Source organism: Muscardinus avellanarius (genome assembly GCF_963383645.1).
Source record: "Muscardinus avellanarius genome assembly, chromosome: 19".
Taxonomy (NCBI): domain Eukaryota; kingdom Metazoa; phylum Chordata; class Mammalia; order Rodentia; family Gliridae; genus Muscardinus; species Muscardinus avellanarius.
In genome coordinates, this window is record NC_137805.1 from 34,130,739 (window position 1) to 34,143,282 (window position 12,544).

Sequence of the window (12,544 nt, forward strand, 5' to 3'; positions counted from 1 at the left end):
GGCATGATATCTCTGAGTCTGGATAATTCACAGCTGCAGATGTGCACATCTTTCTACGTGTAGTTTTCAGAGACTAAGAGGTCATTGGGTTTTGCAGCAACAATAAAGGAGAGAATACAAGAATCCTGAAATCTGAGAATGCTAGTAACACTGTTACCCAGGGAAATTACCATGCGGTACTTAAGAAGGGAGCCACAGCAGTTCTAGGTTTTGTATGATCTAGAATTTATAAATTAGCCTTCAGAAGCCAAATAAAAATCCGGCTCAGTGGCACATACTTGGAATCTCAGGATTTAGGAGGCTGCGGCAGGAGGATCACAGGTTCCAGGCTAGAGAATAGTATCTCAGTGAGACTCCGTTTCAAAATAGAAAATATTGCCGGGCGTGGTGGCGCACGCTTGTAATCCCCGCACTTGGGAGGTGGAGACAGGAGGATCACGCAGGTTTGAAGCCAGCCGCGCTGGCTTAAGAGACCCTGTTTCCAAATAAAAAATATAAAATAGATCTGGGAGTGTAGCCCGAAGGTAGAAGGGCTTCCGGGAACCCCAGTACCACACACAAAAAAAAATCAAAATAGAAAATAAAATAGGTCTGGAGGTGTAGCTCAGAGGTAGAACACCCATGGAGTCATTCCTCAGTAACTAACACACACACACACACACACACACACACACACACACACACACACAGCCAAATAAAAATTAAATGCAAAATAGAATTTTTTTTTTTTTTTGCGGGTTTAGGGATGGAACCCAGGGGCATTCGACCTCCAAGCTACATCCCCTGCCCTATTTTTTATTCTTTTATTTTGAAACAGGGTCTCACTAAGTTGCAGAGGGCCTCACTAAGTAGCTGAGGCTGTCCGTGAGCCATGATCCTCCTGTCTCAACCTCCCAAATGCTGGAATTACAAGCGTGCGCCACCACGCCCGGCTAGAATATTATTTTATTTATTTATTTATTTATTTATTTATTTGTTTGTTTGTTTGTTTATTTATTTGTTTATTTTGGTGGTACTGGGGATGGAGCCCAGGGGCCTTCTACCTCTGGACTACCCTCCCAGACCTATTTTATATTGTATTTGGAAACAAGGTCTCTTAAACCAGCTGAGGCTGGCTTCAAACCTGGGTGATCCTCCTGTCTCACCCTCCCAAGTATGAGGATTACAAGCGTGCACCACCATACCCAGCTAGAATATTATTTTAAATGAGAAAGAATTCACAACAAACTGAAAATTTTAAATAGCAAATGCTACAAACTACACAAATACCATAGGGATTAATTTTCTTTTTTTCTTTTTTTTTTTTTGTGGTACAGGGGATGGAACCCAGGGGCCTTCAACCTCCGGGCTACACTCTCAGGCCTATTTTATATTTTATTTTGAAACAGGGTATCTTAAGCCAACTGAGGCTGGTTTCAAACCTGCGCGATCCTCCTGTCTCAGCCTCCCAAGCGCGGGGATTACAAGCGTGCGCCACCATGCCCGACATAGGGACTAATTATTAATTAATGTAGCATAAACTCAATTTCTATAGAGTGAATGGAAAGATAATTCAGTCTTATTTAATATGACTGATCAAAATCTGGTTATTTTTAAAATTATAGTCAAGATGCGTATAGCACATATCTGAATGCAAAACCATATTTAATATTTGTAGTTCTGTTTACAGATCAGTATACTAAAACCACAGCAATTCAAATACATTTTCTTTTGTATAATTTCATCAAAAATTAAAATATTTATGACATTTAAAATCGTACGTGTTGAATTATCAAGGACACTTTTATTAGCAAAGAACTTCTGAATAGGCTTCTACAAGAACTGATTTTTTTCTATTTATAATTTTATGTATCTGATAGTTGAAAGAATTTTCCAGTAACTTTTTTTTTTTTATCTGAGTCAACACATTTCAAAACTTGTTTCTCATCCACACCCACAATCTAGGGCTAGGTACAGTTATACTACAATACACTCTGTCAGCCCCACACCTTAGAGTCCTGATGTCAGGGAGTCACTCAGGGGAATAGACAATAGGAGTGTTGTTTGCAAACATTTCTACACCAGGACAGCTAGCAGCAACTTCCTCTACAGAAATGACAGGGGAAAAAATTAATTATATATCTCTAACTCCAAACTAAATATTTCCCTAACTCAACTTCCTTATACCTGGATGCCAAAAATGTGAGCACCCATTCCAACACCACCAACCCTGGAGAAGCCTGCCAGGGAAGTCAGAGTGGGAAAGGAAGGCAACCTGGCTGCTTAAGGTTAGAATATCTTACTTTTTACACATATTACAAATCACGTGACCATGTAAACAGAGAGCTAGGGCCACTTTTCAAAAGGGATCAGCTCACGAGAAGGACCAAGCCTCCATCCATATCATGGTAAATTTATCTTTGAAAAGGACCAAGGAGCTGGGCGTGGTGGTGCACACTTGTAATTCCAGTTTTTGGGAGGCTGAGACTGGAGGATGGTGGTTCACGGACAGCCTCAGTTTAGTGAGGCCCTCCACAACTCAGTGAGATCCTGTTTCAAAATAAAGAATAAAAAATAGGCCTGGGGGTGTAGCTCGGAGGTAGAGTGCCCCTGGGTTCCAGTACTGCAAAAGAAGGAGGAGGAGGAGAAGGAGGAGGAGGAGGAAGAAGAGGAGGAGGAGGAGGAGGAGGAAGAGGAGGAGGAGGGGGAGGGGGAGGGGGAGGGGGAGGAAAAAGAAAGGAAGGGAGGGAGGGAGAGAAAAGGACCAGGGAAGCCCAGTGCAGTGGGGCATACTGTAATCCCAGTACTTGGGAGGCTGAGACATGAGCACTGCAGGTTCAAGGCCAGCCTCAGCAACTTTGTGAGATGCTATTTCAAAGTAAAAATTAAAATATAATAAGATTGAGTCGAGGGTGTAGCTCAGGAGTAGAACATTTCTGGATTTAAAAAATTTAAAAAAAGGTCATGGACTACTTCTGGGGCTGCAGTAAAGGAAACAGTTTTATAGTGTGGTACAGAAATTCTAAATTAAAAAATCACTGGAAAGACAGGAATGGAGGAGATACAGGGAAGGAAAGAAGAGAAAAGCAGAGAGGGAGGAGAAAAAAAGGGGGAAGGAGGAAAAGGTACTGGCCGATGTGACAATTTTAAAGCAGGATCCCAAAATTCTCTCACGAGCCTTCTACCTCGAGGTGGGATCCATGTCCCCTCCCTCCGAGACGGGGTGAGCTCTGTGACTGACTGCTTTGACCAATGGGGCGAGCTCTGTGACTGACTGCTTTGACCAATGGGGCGAGCTCTATGACTGACTGCTTTGACCAATAGAATAAAGCAAGAATGAGTCTATGTGACATCTGGAGGGTGGGCCAGAAAAAGTGACTGCTCTTTATATTAAGCTCGTCAGGGCGGGCCATGGTGGCACACACCTCTAATCTCAGAACTTGGGAGGCTGAGACAGAAAGATCTCAGGTTGGAAGCCAGCCTCAGCAACTTAGTAAGACCCTCAGTAACCTTGCAAGACCCTGTTTCAAAATAAAAAATAAAATAGGGCCAGGGGGTATATCTCAGAAGTATAATGCCCCTGAGTTCAATCCCCAGTTAAAAAAAAAAAAAAAAAAGCCGGGCGTGGTGGTGCACTCTTGTAATCCCCATGCTTGGGAAGCGGAGACAGGAGGATTGCAAAGTTCGAAGCCAGCCTCGCTGGCTTAAGAGACCCTGTTAAGAAAGAAAGAAAGAAAGAAAGAAAGAAAGAAAGAAAGAAAGAAAGAAAGAAAGAAAGAAAGAAAGGAAGAAAGGAAGAAAGGAAGAAAGGAAGAAAGGAAGAAAGGAAGAAAGGAAGAAAGGAAGAAAGGAAGAAAGAATCCAGCCTCAGCTACTTAGTGAGGCTCTCAGCAACCTAGTGAGACCCTGTTTCCAAATAAAATATAAAATAGGTCTGGGAGTATAGCCCGGAGGTAGAACGCCTCTGGGTTCCACCCCCAGTACCACAAAAAAAATTAAAATTAAAATTAAAAATAAAAATAAATAAATAAATAACAAGCTGTGTGTGGTGGTGCACATTTGTAATCCCACCACAGAGGAGGATCCCAGGTTCTTGGCCAGCCTCAGCAACTTAGTGAGACTCCCAGCCACCTAGTGAGACCTTGTTTCAAAAAAAAAGAGTTGGCGGTATAGTGTAGCTCAGAGGTAGAATGCCCCTGAGTTCAATCCCTAGTGCCAAAAAAGGATTTTATGCTAATTGAAATAAGCCAGACACAGGAAGACAAATATTACATGCTTTGATTATAAATGGAATCTAGACTGATCGGATACACATAAGCAGAGTATTGATGGTTGCCAGACAGATGGCAAAGGGGAACGCAGGAGATGTCGGGCAAAGGGCTCAGAGTTCTAATTTACATTTGCATAAGATGAGAGAGTTGTGGAGATCTGATAGATGGTATGCGACTGTAGTTAACAGAACTGTATTTTGTTCTTACGTAAGATGAGAGAGTTGTGAAGATCTGATAGATGGTATTGTGACTGTAGTGAACAGAACTGTATTTTGTTCTTGAAATTTTCTGAGAGAGACCTTAAGTATTCTCAACACAAACACAAAAGAGGGAGAGAAATGTGAATTCACTTGAATGTTAGTCCGAGTGGGGCGGTCATTTCACATCACGTACATGTCAAAATACCATATGGTACACCTTAAATATATGCGATTTTTATATGACAGTGGTATCTCCATAATGCTATTCAAAACATTTTTCAGTTAAGTCCAACTAATTACTAAGATAACGAGGTTTAATGCAGTTGTTAGAAAAGGACTCCCCAAGTAGAGAAGACATGTTTTTAAAGTAATTGACATATTGTGGAGAGAAAATCAATAGTATTCTAAAACTAAAATTAGGTATTTTAGTTTGGGGCAATACAATTATACCAAATACTTCATAATTAAAAGAAATAATAAATAAGAACTCGGCCAGGCATGGTGGCGCACGCTTGTAATCCCTGCGCTTGGGAGGCAGAGACAGGAGGATCGCGCAGGATCGAAGCCAGCCACGCTGGCTTAAGAGACCCTGTTTCCAAATAAAAATATTAAAAAAAAAAATAGGTCTGGGAGTGTAACCTGGAAGTAGAAAGGTTTCCAGGAACCCCAGTACCACCAAAAAACAAACAAACAAACAAAAACAAAAACAAAAAATACATCTCTATTGGTTCCTATTTCTGGTGCAGAAGGGAATTAGGAGAAAATGTTAGAATTATTGAAAGGGGGAGGATCCGGGCAGTCACGTTGACCACCCTGAAAACACTGTTAATTTGTCAGTTCTGCAAAAGGTCCGTGTGGCTAAATTGCTCGTGTGTGTGTGTGTGTGTGTGTGTGTGATTTCACAGAATGGGTGCTTGCTTTGGCCTCCATGTTTCTGTGAGGTCCGTCTCTTCTCCTGGGAAGCCTATCCCAGTCCTAAGCTTCCCCAGATTATGAATTCGCCATCACATATTGGTTTGCAGCCTGTGGCGAGAACACCTGTCTGGGAATAAGGAGGCTCAGATTTGAATCCCAAGTCTGCCCCTGGTTGAGTATGAGCCCTGTTTGGGACATGGCGGGTCCTGGATACTGCTCTCAGGGCCCATTTCCCATCTCTGGGATGAAGACGATGGGCTCATGATGCCAAACAGTACTTCTTAGTTTGAGAAAATATGGCAGCACAGAAATTCTGACCGATAAGCACCTGGTGCTCCTCCGTCCCCTCTGCACGCTCCGGTCCCTGGTTGGGGCTGACACACATGAATGGCTGGAATGAACCGTTCTGTCCCAGGAGTCTATGCACCAAGGAGGCCCCTGGGGATGGACAGCGTGTGCCTGCGGTTAATAGTATCTGCTCACCTGTTCTGCTCAGGAATGAACTCAGCCCTCAGGGCCGAGCAGGGGAACTCCCCCCCTTGGACCTCAGTGGGGCTGGAAGGTTCTGGTCTCTTTATCACTGGCTGTTTGTCATCACTCTGCCCATTAGACCCCAGAAGAGACCTCAAGTAAAATAGTTAGGTGTTTTCTATGCTGGCCCAGGAGTCCTCTCCCTTCCTTTCTTCCTTCCTTCCTTCCTTCCTTCCTTCCTTCCTTCCTTCCTTCCTTTCTCTCTTTCTCTCTTTCTTTCTTTCTTTCTTTCTTTCTTTCTTTCTTTCTTTCTTTCTTTCTTTCTTTCTTTCCTATTCTTTCTTTGGAGCCATAGATACTAAGGAGAAGCTTGGATGGTTTAGAACCTTAAGATGTATCTGAACAGAGAGGCCTAGGGAACTCCACCAGCCCCAATCACCCTCCTGTTTTAAACATGTACAAATGGAAACTTTTTTATTTTTATGTTTTATTTATTTATTATTTATTTATTTAGTGGTACTGGGGATGGAACCCAGGAACATTCTACCTCCAGGCTATACCCCTAGCCCTATTTTTTATTCTTTATTTTGAAACAGGGTCTCACTGAGTTGCAGAGATCCTCACTAAGTAGCTGAGGCTGTCTGTGAACCACGATCCTCCGGTCTCAGCCTCCCGAATGCTGGGGTTACAAGAGTACACCACCACGCCCAGCTGTTTTTTATTTTTAATTAATTAATTAATTTATATATATATATATTTTTTTTTTTTTGGCGTGTCTGGGGATGGAACCCAAGGACACCTAATATTCTCCAGGTCCATCCATTTTCCTCCGAGCTACACCCCCTGCCCTATTTTTTATTCTTTATTTTGAAACCGGGTCTCGCTGAGTTGCAGAGGGCCTCACTAAGTAGCCGAGGCTGTCCGCGAACCATGATCCTCCAGGTCTCAGCCTCCCGAATGCTGGGATTACAAGCGTGCGCCACCACGCCCGGCTTGTTTTTATTTTTTAATAGAATTTCCTTGGCGCATTGTAGTCTCACGTCATCGTGTACTTGAGAGTGATAGGGACACACAGGCACACGGCCCCCAGTGATCGCCCCCCAGCTCCCCCACCCCTCCCCTCCCCCATACATAACTGAGAGTGGCACTGATAACTTCACAGATGTCCATTACATCAGGGCAGTGTTTCCCGCATTAACGCTCCCTCCTCCGCGCCACCACCCTCCCCTGGACCCCTTCCATCTCTCCACTGGGGCTTCTCCTTCTTTATCTAAAGTGCCTCTGGTTTACCCATTACTCCCTGGCTTCCACAAACGACCCTTCCCTTTCTGTGACTGGCTAATCTCACCTAATGTTCCCCAGGTCCATCCATTCTCCTGCAAGTGACATAATTCCGTTCACTTTTGTTGCCGGGTAGAATTCCAAATGGCAACTTGCAGTCGGGAATGAACTTGGCCAAGACCACGCAGCACATCAGTAGCATAAAATGGAGCTAAAATCCAGGTGCAAAGAGTGGCCGGGTCGTGCCAAATCCTTCAGCCTGGTTGAAAGTCAGCACGGATATCAGTTTGCCGGTTTGCCTTTTCATATCCGGCATTCCTACCTACGGTTGAAGAACTCCCTACCAGGGAGAGCTCGGTGGGGGCAAAACCAGCTGCAAAAGCCAAGCTGTCTATTAGCTTAGGGTTCATTATAGAACACAGAAACTGTACTGGGATTTAATACTGACAAGTGGTTACATGGGATTTGGAGAAGGAGCGTGGGTATCTATTGTTCATATATTTGAGAGAAGAAGAGATTATTTTGGGGATTATTTGGAAGAACAAGAGATTGTTATGGAGTTAATAGAGGGGACCCGGGAGCAGCCAGTGCTGACACTTCTGGGCAGATAGAGGTGTGAGCTGTGTGGCTGGATCCAGTCTTCTAGAATGTACTGTAGCTGGTTTCAGATCTGTAAGAATTCAGAAGGTGCTGGCTCTGCCAGGTGAGGAGGCAGAGCCACCCGGTGCCAGTATTTAGGGAAGGAATGTATGCAGCTAGTCTGACGTGTGCTAGAAGGACCCAGAGACTGGATCCAGAGCCAGAAATTGGATGACCCCACCTCACACTTATTTCACCTATCAATTTCTTCTCGGTGCTTTCCATTCATAAGAGTCCAACTAGAAGCAAACTGGGAAAAGAATGAAGAGAAACCTAGTGTGCAGAATCCCATTCCCAGTATCACAGAGAGAAGGATGAGCTTAGAGCTGAGAGACAGTAGATTAGATAAGTAACCAGCATAGTCCCTTTTCCTGCCTCCCTTGCAGCTAGAAAATAGGTGCTTGACTTAGATTGTCAACGAGACACTCCTGCCTCAGACACTGAATTGGGAACTGGTGAGCCAAGAAGCAGAGACAGTGGGGAATTAACCTGATGACTGGGGCAGCAGCAGACAGCCTGTTTCTCCCAGGGCAGCAGTAGCAGAGCTGACAGTGATGGCATCCATGGTACAAGGTGGGTACCCGGTGTCCAGTGTTTGGTTCACTGTAGCCCTGATTTTGCAACCTGTCTTACTCCCATATGCTGTCCTGACTTTATTTTCTCATCCTAAACTATGCTCAATTTAAAAAAAAATAGTTTCTTTTGTTTAAAATAACCAGAATTGTATCTGTGTCTAGAAGCTCTGACATCTCAGGCAAGGACAGCACCTGACTCTAAGACTAGAAGAGTCATTGCCACCTTATGTGATGTGGTCCAATGGACTCTCTCCCCGCAACTGCTTCCTAAAGCCTGCCGTCTCACAGTGGGTCCCATATCCCTTGGGTTAAGTTTTACTGTTGAAGGGATGCGCCCTAGAAAATGGGTAGCCAGGAGCAGCAGCAGCTCTGGTGGCATCTGCAAGCTTGCTTTCTTGTTTGAAGGACCAGGGCACTGGGAAATAACTGGGGTTGGAGGGGAAATCAGAAAGAACACTCTTTCCAAGCTGGGCTTGGTGGCACGTGCCGGTAATCCCAGTACTTGGGAGGCTGAGGTAGGAGGATTGCAGGTTTGAGGCCAACCTTAATAACTTGGTGAGCCTCTGTTCTAAAATTTAAAAAGGACTGGGGTGTAGCTCAGTGGTAGAGCACACTGGGGCTCAATCCCCAATACCAGGAAAAAAAGAAGGAAGGAAGGAAGGAAGGAAGGAAGGAAGGAAGGAAGGAAGGAAGGCAGGCAGGCAGTGTTTTCCAACTAACAGTAAAGATGGACTAGTTCCATGAATAGTAGAAAAAGTGGGCTCTAGTGCCGGGCATAGTGGCGCACGCTTGTAATCCCCGCGCTTGGGAGGCTGAGACAGGAGAAACGCACAGGTTCCAAGCCAGCTTCAGCTACTGAATGAGGCTCTCAGCAACTTAGTGAGACCCTGTTTCCAAATAAAATATAAAATAGGTCTGGGAGTGTAGCCCGGAGGTAGAAAGCCCCTGGGTTCCACCCCCAGTACCACAAAAATGAAAAGAAAAAAAAAGGTGGGCTCTAACGCTGGCTCTAACCCTAATCTCTGTGTGACAACAAACAAGTCGTTCTCTCTGGGCCCCAACTATCACACCTGCACCACTGGAAAGGAGCAAAAAAAGGCCCTCCCCACAGACTCCTAGCCACTCTCCCCTCGCCTCCATCCCCTCCCCACTGGTCCTCATCAAGACATCAGTGGTGATGGAGTTGGTAGAGTTGGGGGACGGAGAGCAGAGGGAGGCCCCGGGAGGCTCACTGCAGCCCACGTGCCATACGGAGCATCCAGACCCTGGCCTGCATCTGCCTCTCTGGTCAGGCCAGCTGCACGCTATGGCGGTAACACATCAGGAAGGACACCGAGCCACAAAACTGTCGCTCAGACCTGAATTTTGTGTTTGGAGGCACGTTTCCGCCCTCATTCAGAGAGATGTACATTCCAAACCAACAAGTACTGTTTTCTGAGTTGTTCTAGGATATCTCTAACACCACTTCAGCAGATGCCGGAGAAGAGGGGCACGCATTTCAGCACCTTTAAAATACTTTATCTAAGCCGGGCGTGGTGGCACATGCTTGTAATCCCGGCATTCGGGAGGCTGAGACAGGAGGATCGCGGTTCGTGGACAGCCTCAGCTACTTAGTGAGGCCCTCCGCAACTCAGTGAGACCCGGTTTCAAAATAAAGAATAAAAAATAGGGCAGGAGGTGTAGCAAAAAAAAAAAAAAAAAAAGTTTATCTACTGTTGATAAACCAAGAATTTTCTTTAAGCCAAATCCTCTAAAGCCATATCACCAATATCAGTACATCAAGAACTCAGATTCCAGAGCCCTTAAATCTGATGAGAGAAACAGATCTATTAGGCTATGCCAGTGTATGAGGCCATCACCACCAATCTCACTGTTATGTATGGGGGGCAGTAGGGTGGGACTTGAAGGGAAACACACAAAAATACGTGTGCATATCTGTATGACTTGTGTGAACTTTGCCATGATATACGATTATAATTTGCCATTAAAAATATAAAAATTAGAGCCAGGCATGGTGGCGCATGCCTGTAATCACTAGACTCCAGTTCTAGAAGGGATGAAGCCCAGGCTCCAAGCTCATGGAGAATCCATCATATGTCTGGAATAGGAAAAGTGGCCCCTGTGAGGGACGGAGAGTCCAGGGGCTGGAAGGATGGAATCTCGTGGCCTAACAAAGACTGGAATCAGAGAGACTTGAGCTGAGTTTCAGTGAAAACACTGGCGAAGTAAATGAACTTGGGTATGTCTCATAACTTCTCCGAGTCTTGGTTTGCTTTTTTTGCTTGATTTGCTTTTTTTGCTTGATTTGCAAAAACTGGGGAGGCTGAGACAGGAGGGTCGCAGGTTCGAAGCCACCCGCAGTAACTTAGGTCCTCCACAACTTAGACTCTGTTTCAAAATTTTAAAAAATAATAAAATAAAATAGGCCTAGGGGTATAGCTCAGAGGTAGAAGGCCCCTGGGTTGAATCCCCAGTAACACACACACACACGCACATACATGCTAAGGGTTAGTATTATTATCAGAACAAATGATACACAATACAGGCGTTGCTTTATGGGCTCTACCACAGAGATGCAAACCCTGCAGGGTCCACAGCTACCAAGAAAGGGGTCCACTGAGGTTTCACTTTCTACTGAGCCCCAATAGTAAAAATTTCTTTCCCATATTTTGCAGAGAATTTCAGCCTTCTGAATCTTACAGATATTTTCACCCCTGCTCTGTGATCCCTACTTACAGTCAAGCTGTTCGTCACGGGGTGCTAAAAATGACCCTATGCCAAAAGATCCTGACCGTTCCACTTGGGCTGCTGAAAAGGTACACTGAACCTACTCTTAAAGGGGCCAGACTTATTTCTCACCATCTCTGGGCATTTCTTTTATTTATTTATTTTTCTTTTCCAGGTACTAGGGATGGAACCCAGGCGCATTCTACCTCTGAGCTATATTCCTAACTCTATTTTTTCTTCTTTATTTTGAAACAGGGTCTCACTGAGTTGCAAGGGTCCTCACTAAGTAGCTAAGGCTGGCCATGAACCGCGATCCTCCTGTCTCAGCCTCTCGAATGCTGGGATTACAAGCGTGCGCCACCACGCCAGGCTTGGCCATTTATTTTCAACAAAAAATTAAGTAGAAAGGAAAATAAACACTTGATATATACATACATTTGTGATAAATACCTTTGTTCCATGTACAAAGCATGTCTCTGTTCTAAGTCCTTGTTCTGTTAGGTAAGGCGGGATGGTAATAATATCTATTCCAAGGAGTTTTAGGGGAATTCAGTTAAACAAGGCAGGAAAATGCCTGACATAGAGTAGGTGCTCAGATGACATTAGTCCCTTTTTCCCTTCTAGAAGAGATAAAAGTTAAATGGAGGTTAGAACCTGGAGGGGGGAAGTTATTCTTTAAAATTTACCCTTATTACCCACTGGCCATGGTGGTCCACGTCTGCAATCCCAGTACTTGGAGGCTGAGACAGGAGGATCACAGGTTTGTGGCCAGCCTCAGCAACTTAGCAAGGCCCCCCTCAACTTAACAAGATCCTGTTTCAAAATAAAAAATAACTGAGGTCCCCTGCAACTTGGTGAGACTCTGTTTCAAAATAAAGAATTAAAAAAAAAAATAAGCCTGTGGGGGGTGTAACTTGGAGGTAGAATGCCCTGGGTTCAATCCCCAGCACCACACAAAGAAAAAAATTACCTTATTCAGTACGGCAAAAAAAATCGATTAATTAATTAATTAAAAAAATAGGGCCCAGGGGTAGAACACCCCCCCACCCAGATTTAATCCCCAGCACCACACAAAGAAAAAAAAATTTTATCTTTATTCAGTTTTCTCATCTCTATACTACCCAAATCCTGGGTCTCAATCAAAAGTAATGTAATTATTCTTCACATACACTCACATACATATGGTTGGCGCAGGGTAAGACTCCTTCGGTGAATACAAATGCTAGCTAATTAGCAGGAGCTGCCTGCTGGCTTCTGGGTGTACATCTTGTACTTGGCCTCCATCTGGAATTACAAAAACACTGTCCCCAGGTCTTGGGGGAAGAGCCAGGTCTTATCAAAGATCCCCCAGGGCAGCCTGGGTACAGAACGCCTGCTTTTCAAGGACCAGTTCCTCTGCTGCCCACTCCCCGGGGCCTGTTAGGTCAGTAAGTACAGGCACCCCTCATCAAGCACTGCCCTCACTGTTCCGAGCCCTTATCAAGAT

General features: G+C 44.6%; 1 protein-coding gene across 1 annotated transcript in view; it reads left to right on the top strand.

The window, feature by feature from the left end:
- Positions 1 to 12,544, top strand: part of LOC308277332 (eppin-like) — a gene marked incomplete at both ends in the record, with an annotated part of 47,129 nt that overhangs the window by 24,149 nt on the left and 10,436 nt on the right. The window lies entirely within an intron of this gene.